This window comes from Ovis canadensis, chromosome 11 (genome assembly GCF_042477335.2).
Source record: "Ovis canadensis isolate MfBH-ARS-UI-01 breed Bighorn chromosome 11, ARS-UI_OviCan_v2, whole genome shotgun sequence".
In the NCBI taxonomy this organism is placed as follows: domain Eukaryota; kingdom Metazoa; phylum Chordata; class Mammalia; order Artiodactyla; family Bovidae; genus Ovis; species Ovis canadensis.
Window position 1 is genome coordinate 50,374,342 of NC_091255.1, and position 10,277 is coordinate 50,384,618.

Genomic DNA, 10,277 nt, shown 5'->3' on the forward strand with positions numbered 1-10,277 from the left:
ATGGGAAAGGACAGACGCCTTCACTGGCCAGCCAACTCAGCGTCAGGCATGATGCTTCTTTGAGCTTATTCACCCTTGCCACAAAGTGGTAATAACATATTAATATAGCATTTCATAGGCTTTTTTCTGGGTTAGGATTTTTTTCTCCGAAGACGGTGTGCTTATGAGATTCAGAATTAGAGAGCTTGGATTTGACTTCTGCTACTTAGTAGCTAGATGATCTTAAGCAAGTTACTTGTCTTTCACCCTGTTTCTCCACATCTGTAAAATGGGTACATCACCTCTCTCTCATGGGAGTGAAAGTAAGTTTGTGAAATCACTTGGACAACTGCTAAATCTTAGGATTAAATTAATTACATATATATTTAATTTTCATGACAATTCTGAAAATTTGTTAGGGCAACAAAATGACCATTTCAAAGATGAGGAAACTGCTTCAGAGAGATGACAAAACTAGAAAATGGCACATTCTAAACAAGAACCCATTTCTCTTCTAATTTCAAGGCCCACCAAACCACACGTTCTCCTGGTGGAATAATAGCATAGCCATAAAATGTCAAGCAGAGAGGAGGGGCTGAGGAAAAAGCGGAAGCAAATATTTTGGGGAGAGACAGAACAGCAATGATTTGTGATGAAGAGAAGGAAGTGGTGGGTTTGGAAGAAGTCAGGCAGCAGATCTAAAAGAGATCTGTACTGGCATAAAGAAATGAAGCAGCAGGCCCCTCAGTGGTGGAAGAGTCTGGGTTAGTTATTGGAAAGAACTTTCCAATGAGCACATTGAGAAGACAAGGGTCTTTCCTTTCTGTGGTTGATAAAATGAATGCTTTGTTAACACAACTATTGAGAACCAACTGTGTGCTAGACACTGGGTTAGACTGTGGTGACATGGCAAATCAAAATGACCCCAACTCTCAAAGGACTTCCAGAGGGCCAAGTGTAAATAGGTCATGTTAACAACTCTGTGTCAATGCCGGAGAGGAGATCGTTCAGGAAAGGGTCTCCCCTCAAAAAACCTTTACATGCCCAAAGCTAGCACACAGGATGGGCTGGATGAAGGTATCTTAGAGGCATCCTTGACCACTTTCCCCACCAGAGAAAGGAGTCGTGGCAAACCAGTCCCACTTCTGAGGTTTGTGCCATCAAAGAAGTCTTCCTGGAATGGGCCAAGGAGACATCAACATCCCAGCCAGTTACCATCCACATGTCTGGGCCACTGCCCTGTCTGCTGTTTCCCTTACTCCCCTTTTTCCAGCTTACCTCAGCATCTTCCTGTCTACCTTCCCCCTGCCCCACCCACCTGCTTGCCACCCTGCCAAGCCATCCAGCAGCTGGCCCCCAGCTTGGGAGAAAAAGAGCTCCCAATTCTAGGCTGCTACCCCCACCAGGGTTTCACTTCCTTCTTCTCCTACCTGCCATCTTTCCCTGCCCACTTCCCACACCCCACACAAAGGCAACACACAAACACACACGCACACGCACACTTCCCAGACCTAAGCCTGGCTTAACCCTTTCCTTTCTCTTGACTTCAGCATGTAGGCAGGGTAGGGTTCGCTGAATGCAGAGGGGTGGAGGAGCCTGAGTGGGGTGGAGAAGCAGAAATAAGGCTTCAGAATAAAGCCTCTGTGTGTGTGTCCCATGCAGAATTCTCCCTGCATATCAGCCTGGAACATGCTGCAACAAGCTGGCCCCAAAGCTCAGGCTGGGACTGGGTGGAGGCATTACCACAAGCAGCAGGAAAGACTGAGCTAGCAGCTTTGACTCCCATATCCAGTGGGTTTCTGTGCGTTTATTAAGCACCTACTACTGGCTGTTTGACACTGAGGATTCATCTGTGGGATACAGAAAAGAATCAGAAAATAATATTTACTACATTCAACTGTCTGTAAGGAGAATTTGGTCTTACGGAACAGAGAGGTGCCTAGGCATAAGGGATGAGAGTCCCTGTGGTCAAGTCCCTTCTGGAACTTGAACCTGAAGGCAAGACCACAAGACCATCCTACCCAGTCCCCTACCTCCAAGCCCTTAAAGGCACGGATTTCTCTGACAAATCTCCAGGAAAGGCTATTCTCCAGCCTCCCTTATATGAATACCCTTGTGTCCTTATTCCAACACTGGTTAATTCCTTCTGGTATCTAGCTTCTGTTCATGTCCCTGCAATTTAAACTCATTTCTCTCACCCGGGGCTCAGTGGAAGCAGAATCCTTGAGCCACCAAGAACACATATGGTTAATTCAACTTGGAGATTTCTGGGACCTCAGAGTAAAGAAAGAAAGGGCATCAAGTGGCCCCTCCCAAGTTGCCCCAGAGACAGGAGTTACTGCCAAAGAGGGATCCCATGAGGGGAGTTGGCGGGGGATCGGGAAATGCTTTCCTGGAGGAAGGTGACCATCTCACTTCCTCTCAACCCCCAGGAGGCCTCTGGGCCATATAAGGAGGTGCAAGAATCTCTGTCTGTTCACAATCAGCCCTTTCTCTGTGGGGCCCCTTCCCCAGACAGAGGCAGGCAAGACACTTAGATCTACACACCATGTTACACACACACACAAGCTTCCATACTCACATCTCAGGGACATATACTCCCAGGTACAGATTAAGACACATGAACCCCAGCCACACCAGCACTCTCAAGGATGGCCGCCTTCACAGACGGAGACCAGGTGAACAGATGGGACACTAACCTTCAGGCTGATGACCGTCCCTTTCCACCACCCAGCAGCTCTTCCCAGCAGTGGAAAAGGAGAACAGAGAAGTAAAAGTCACTCCCAGTGGCAGACTGGAGTCCCAGGCCACTGGGCAGAGCCATCTGCAGGCCTAGGGAAGGGCCTCGACCCTGGGCCTGGTCCTTCTGGGGTTGCGCCCTCCGCACAGGGCCAAGGGAACGAACTTACACGGAGTTCACGCTTCTCCCTTTAGAGACCGCACTCCAGGTATTTGTCCAGCACTGACCCTCTTCTGGGCCTGTGGGTCCCTTGCTTGGGCTCTTCCTTCTGTTCGGACAGCAGCACCGTGCACGGCGTGTGCTTAGGCCAAGGGAAGACAAAGGGGCGCCAATGGGAAAGGGGTGCACACAGAGGGGACGTGCAAGCTGAGTTGCCTACACCCACGTGCTGGAGGCCCTTGGTGGTGTGGCAGGAGCCAGGAGTGTGAAGGAGAGGGGAGATGGCCCAGGGGCTGGGGGCCAGGAAGGAGTTTTCCACAGGCTGCCGTGTTCTGAGAAAGCGTCAGAGGTCTCAGTTACATCCCAGCTTTCAGGTCAGGGTGGAGGTATACTTGGCAAAGTGTACTTTTTTTTTTTTTAAACAAAAGAACACTTATTCTTCTCCTTATTACAAAACAATACCTGTTAAGTATTCAAAAAAAAAAAAGAAAAAGAATCAGCTATATTTCCATCATAGTAAAATAATCACTGTTCATATATTGTTCCTATTTCCAGCATTTTCTCTAAGCATTTTCACATACCCATGTTTGTTTGTTTTTAATTTTAATTGGATTAGAGTTGATTTACAGTGTTGTGTTTGTTTCAGCAAAGTGATTCAGTTATACATATACCTATATTCATTCTTCTTCCGATTCGTTTCTAAGTTATCACAGAATATTGAGCAGAGTTCCCTGTGCTATACAGGAGGTCCTTGCTGGTATATCTTTGAAGAGCTCGCTTGCCTTGAACCTTACTTAGATCCGTGTGCGCTGCTGCCCCCTGTCTGCTGGCGTTGGGTGAGGGGACTTGCTCAGGGTGACCCCGTCAGGTTTGGGGAAAGGGCAGGGGCTACAGAAGAGCCTCCCAAATGCTTCTGGCTGGAGTGGCCCAAGCCTCGCCAGGAGGGGCAGTAGGGCCGGATGGTGCAAGGCCCCAGAGGTGAGGGCGGGGTGCTCCTGTCATTTTTGCTGCCCTTTGTCCTTGAGGCGCCTGGAGGCCAGAGCCTGCCCACAGCCTGGTCCAGTGGGTGTGTGCCCAGCGCCAGGAGAGGGCTCTTAAATTACAGAGGTAGCTCCCGCCACACTTCTCGGCAAGGCGTGTGGGCGGGGATGGAATGCAAAGGGAAAACAGGGAGACAAGAAAACAGAGATAGGATGGCCCAGAAATAGAAAAGGCAGGGCGAGATACCAGGGGCCCGGGGTGGTGAACGGAGAGACTAGAGGAGGTCAGGGCCTCTCCAGAGAATGTCTTTCTTCTCCCTCCATCCCTTGGTGGTTGTTTAGTAGCTCAGTCGTGTCTGACTATAGCCCTCAGGCTCCTCTGTCCATGGGATTCTCCAAGCAAGAATACTGGAGTGGATTACCATTTCTTTCTCCAGGGGATCTTGCTCACCCAGGAATCGAACCGGTTTCCTGCATTGCAGGCAGCTTCTTTACCGTCTGAGCTACAAGGGAAGCCCTTACCTACCCTCAACGTCCCAAGGTCTTCAGGAGCCCAACAAGGTGGGCCTCAAGCATCAGGATTCTATTCTGGAGCTGAGTCTCCCTGGGTCTCTGAGCAACCCCCTCCCCGACCTGAGTGGGGGAAGGGAGGGGGCGAGGCCTTGCCGCTTGAGTCACCCCACTTCCTGCTCCTGGCCTGGGTGACTCCAGCACAGGCTGACACAGCTGGGGCCCCACCCGCCCTGCCAGCCTGCCTGCCCCTCCCTCGCTCAACAAGCCAGGAGGGATGCCTGCCCTGACAGGTGCCCTTCCCAAGCAGAGGCCACCCCTCCCCTGCCTACACGCATGCGTGTGTGTGAACACACACACACACACACACACACACACACAGCAGGAGTTTCTCCCCTACCTGTTAAGAGTCCTGGGGGAGAAGGAGGACTTGAGGCAAACCTTGGGATTAGAGAGACACCCTGGGGGAGGAATGGGGCGGCCCAGAGCTGGCTGACCCTCCTCAGGGGTCTAAATCAGTAACCTCCCTCACTTCCCCTAAACCCTCTAAGCAGGTGACTCCACAACCCACAGCCATCGATTATGCAGATTATGCAGAGAGACCCTTCCCCAACCTCCTCCAGCCCTCTGGCCTTCCCAGTCTCCCAGCCCTGGACTCCACCTCGCTGGGAACTAGAGCCAAGGTTTGGAGGCCCCCAGCCTGGTACATTAATGCCAGCTGCCCTAGTCCCATCCAGCAGCCACCAGGGAATTTGAGAGTTGAGATCCTTGAATATTTCATCAGCACTTCAGCCTCCAGTTGAAGAAGCATGCAACTTACAGCTCATGGATAATTTATGACTCCTGCACAGAACCTGGAAGTGAGGGGGAAGGGCAGGGAGAGTGGGGGTGGGTGAACCCTGGACCGTGCGGTTGATGATGGTGCCTGAGAAGCCAGCTCCACCCAGAGTATGTTTTGGGGGCAGGAGAAGAGCACCAAGGCCAGGGACATTTCCATTTTTGAGGATTTCAAGGTATTACCAAAAAAATGGGTTATCAAAATAATTATGTCTAAAAAAAAAACTGGAAAGTGTTAGTCGCTCAGTTGTGTCAGATTCTATGCAACTCCATGGACTGTAGCTTGCCAGGCTCCTCTGTTCACGGAATTCTCCAGGCAAGAATACTGGAGTGGGTATCCACTCCCTTCTCCAGGGGATCTTCCCGACCAAGGGATCAAACCCGGATCTACCTGCACTGTAGGCAGATTCTTTACCATCTGAGCCACCAGGGAAACTCAAAAGGTTAAAGTTATGTGATAAGCATTTCCTGACTTGATTTCTGTCTCTGTGTACACAACCTCATTTGGAGATAACAAAAAATTTTAATGAGATGTCCTTCATGGCTGTGAAGCCTCCAAAAAGCCCCCTGGCCCCCACATCCACCTGGGGCCAGGGAAGGAGACCAGACTCCCCTCAGCTAGACTGACTGAACCTCACTTCTTCCCTGGTGGCTCAGATGGTAAAGCATCTGCCTGCAGGAGACCTGAGTTCGATCCCTGGGTTGGGAAGATCCCCTGGAGAAGGAAAGGGCAACCCACTCCAGTACTCTTGCCTGGGAAATCCCATGGATGGAGGAGCCTGGTAGGCTACAATCCATGGGGTTGGAAAGAGCTGGACACAACTGAGTGACTTCACTTTCACTTTCACTCCTTAGCCTCTTCCTATAGGAAAGCCACCAGGATTTAGTCAAATGCTCAAAACAAAAGGAAGGAATTTCAAATGGTCACCACTTATCCTGCTCCAGGACTATAACACAGCACTCTTGTTAAAGGAGGGCTGAAAAAATGACTCAGAACAGAAGATGTCAAGTTCTCCTGGCCTCTTCTTCACCAAAGGACCTACCACAGTGAGTTCTGCAGATACAGAGGATCAGGTCTACATGGCAGGAAGGGGTAAGCAAGCTATGTCCTCCTCTTACCTCAGTTTCTCCACCTGAGTCATGGGCATGAGTGGTGCTCCCACCCCAAAGGCTGTTTGGGGGTCAAATGAGATGCTATCCAGGTTCCCCGGCGCCAGCTGGGACCCAAGCAGGTAGTGATTATGGGGTGATGTGTCCACTGTTTATATTCCTAATCCCCAAGCCATATTGGAGTTTGATTATGCAGTCCTGGGAGCCCAATCTAGTCTCCCTGGGCCTCAGTTTCCTCCATCCAGGAAATAGGGGCCATCTGCTGGAGCCATGAAGGCCCCTGAGTGGGGAAGCTGCGTGGGGCTTGGACCCGTCATTCTTTGTCCCCAGGGAAACCCTACTCTCCCAGAGAAAAGGAACACTAGGGCGAGACTTCAAGAGCTATTTCTCAAACCTAAGCAGGGAATTTTTTCCATTGGAATTTACAAGAATTTGGGGGGATCCCATGGGACTCCCCCTCCCCACCCCCACTGACCCTGGCCATCATTTCTCCAGATTCAAAAAGAGGCTGGTCTAAATAACCCGGAGCTTCCCTGGATAGCACCAGTGGTAAAGAATCTGCCTGCAGGTTTGATCCCTGGGTCAGGAAGCTCTCCTGGAGGAGGAAATGGCAACCCACTCCAATATTCTTGATTGGAAAATCTCAGGGATAGAGGAGCATAGGCTGCAGTCCAGGGGGTCACAGAGTTGGACATGCCTGAGGGACTGAGCACACACACACTCTTAAGTGATCCCAGCAAGTCTGTGTGATGATCCCAGGCCCACTAACATTTGGTCCAATCTAGGGAGCTGACCATCGGAGAAGGCGATGGTACCCCACTCCAGTACTCTTGCCTGGAAAATCTCATGGGTAGGCTAGGTAGGCTGCAGTCCATGGGGTCGTGAAGCGCTGGACACAATTGAGCGACTTCACTTTCACTTTTCACTTTCATGCATTGGAGAAGGAAATGGCAACCCATTCCAGTGTTCTTGCCTAGAGAAGCCCAGGGACGGGGGAGCCTGGTGGGCTGCCGTCTATGGGGTCGCACAGAGTCGAACACGACTGAAGTGACTTAGCAGCAGCAGCAGGGAGCTGACCATGGGAGGTGGGACCCAGCTATGGAATCAGACCCAAGAGTGAGGCTGGTTGGTCTACTTCCTCCCCTTCCTCCCTTCCTCCCTACCCCTCTCTCCTTCCCTCTCTCCCTTCTGGAACTCTCTGCCTCCCTCAGCTGACAGCCTAAAGGGATAGAGAGACCAGAGCGTTCCTTCTCTAGCTCCCTTCTCTGAGCAACATGGATTTAGGGAGAAAAGTTTCAAACCCAGCTCAGTCACCCCTCTCCCACGGGAATCTTGGGCAGGTTGCTTCCCACTCTTTGGCCTCGCCTATGGCAGAAGGGAATTGCTATCTATGTTGCAAGACTTTTTTTTTTGTATGTTCTGCATCTCCATCGCTGTGCGGGCTTTCTCTAGTTGCAGAGCGCTACCCTTCACGGCAGTGCTCGGCCTTCTCACTGTGTTGGCTTCCCTTGTTTCGGAGCACCAGCTCTAGGGCACAGGCTCAGTAGTTTTGGCGCAGAGACTTGGTTGTTCTGTGGCACATAAGATCTTCCTGGACCAGGAATTGAACCTGTGACTCGCAGCCGGATTCTTTACCACTGAACCACCAGGGAAGCCCCTGCAAGGCTGTTCTGAGGCTGTAAAGAACCTGCCAAGAGCCAGGCACACAGTAGATATCTGATACATTGCAGCAGTAATTCTGTCTTCAGGATGGGGGCTTTCTGGGTCCAGGACACTTCCGTGGCATCTGAGTCTGGCCCTATTGTGTGAGGTCGTCATCCCCACTGCCCTTTTGGCCGCGTCTCTAACCTTATAGCCATTATGCTACACTTGGTAGGACGGCTGAGGTGCCCGCCTGGGGAGTTGGGGGCCGGGTAAGGAGAGGGCTGAGGGAGATAGAGACGTGGAGGAGGCAAGGGCGAGGGCGTCTGGGCTGGGTGGGGTTGGAAGAATGAACTGCAGGGCCCCAGAGGGCCCACGCTAGGACTCACTGGAACTCGGTCTCACCGGTTTGGGAAGCTGGCTGGGCAATGGGGAGACGCTGACATCAGAGAGAGGTGGGAGGGGCTGGTGGCTGCCTGGGATGGAGAAGCTGAGTAAGGCCCCCTGGAAGGGCAGGGCCTGGGCTAACGCAGGGATGGGGGTGAATGCTTCGAGAGGCGCGCCTTTCTGCTATGAGTGGACACACACACACACAGCCCCTCATCCTCAGAGGCCACCCTTCGATGCACACGGACACACACATCAACACACTTTTTAAACTGCATTGCCCCTTCCCCCCTCCCAGTTCCCCTGATCCTCTCACCCCGCTCTATTTTTCCATCTCATTTATCTTAGCCAGATAACTCATTTGTATAACATTTATTGTTTATTACCTGTCTCCCCGAAAGGATGCAAGCTTCACGAAGGCAGGGTGCTTGGCTGGCTTTGCCCACTATTATATATGCTTAGCACCTACGGCGAATCCAGCATACAGTAGGTGCTCAACAAATACGTGATGAAGGGGCGAGCAAACCCTCTCGAACCACAGTCGCGAATGCGCGCACCTTCGGGGACGCATGCGCAAACCCCTTCAGTCGCCCCCCGACTCCCCGCCCCGCGCCTGCTCTCAAGCTGCCACGGAAACTCACAGACACGTGCATACAGGCACACGCTCACACTAACACAACACACAAGGACACAGAGCTCGCTGTAGCCACACAGGCACTTTCAGACTCACACCCAGCCCTCCGGATTCCAGAGCTAGTAGTCACTGCAGGCACGCTCCAGCTCGTCCCAGCTCCCCACCCTCCGCTGGGCCAGCCCCTCCCAGAAACAGGGGGCGGGGTCTCGATGGAAGCTGACAACACAGCAGCTTGAGAGGGTGGGGTGGGGCGGGGCCGCCCTGGCACCTGGGAGCTCTCTGGAGACGCTGCCACTGCAGACTCACCTATGGGAGGGAAGAGTGAGATCACCGGCGCCTCCAGCTTTGACCCCGCCCGAGCTCCAGACTCAGACTCTGGACTTCCTACCCTCATCTTCACCAAAGGCCCAGGGGAAGGGCATGCAGTGGGGCAGGGAATCCTCCTGGGTACCGAGATGGGCAGGAGCCCCGGCCAGGTCACCTGGCACATCTGGGCAGGGGTGTGGAGGCCGAGAACCGGGCTTACCAGCTTCAGCTCCACCCTCCAGTAGGAGGAGAAAGCTCCTCCACCGCCCTGCCGCTGGGAGACATGTGGGCAGTGGGGCCCAGTGTCACCTAGCTGGCCCCAGCCTAGGGTCCCTCCCCAGAGAGACCCCCTTTTGCCCCCACGTACCTGCTCTGGAACGTGGAAACGTGGATGAGTGGAGACACTGGTGACACATAGGGCTGGGTAGTAGGCACCTCCAGATTCTCTGCCCACCCTCTACCCCCCACCCCCCACTCCCAGTCAAAGCAAGATTGGGCAACACGGTCTGGCAGCCACCACGAAGTCTCATGTTGTCAAGCCATGTTCCTAGGGCTCCTCTGGCCACTGAGAGGGCAAGTTCCCTTCGGCGTGAGCAGAGAGGGCAGGACAGCGCATGCTTGCTCTAGCTCTAAGGAATTTGGGTCAGCAAAAGCTTGGAAAGTAAAAACCGGAGGCAAATGTCCTTGGCCCCTTCCCCATACTTCCTGAGGGAAGTGATGAACTAGGAAAATACCATACATCCCACCTCAGATATCTGAAACCGTCAACTTCCCAGGACTCACGCAGAACTTCATCCTTACGCCCCCTAGCGGCAGATTACAGTCGCAGGCTGATGCTCCTGGCAGTCACAAACACCCAGGGTCCATAGAGGCCAAATTATGGCCCCTCACCGGTCTCCATATTTATTGATGAGGTGAGATGGGTGCAGAACGGGGAGGAAGGACCTGCACCGTTACCACTCCACCCAAAGAAATCTGGACCCTAATTCTGTGA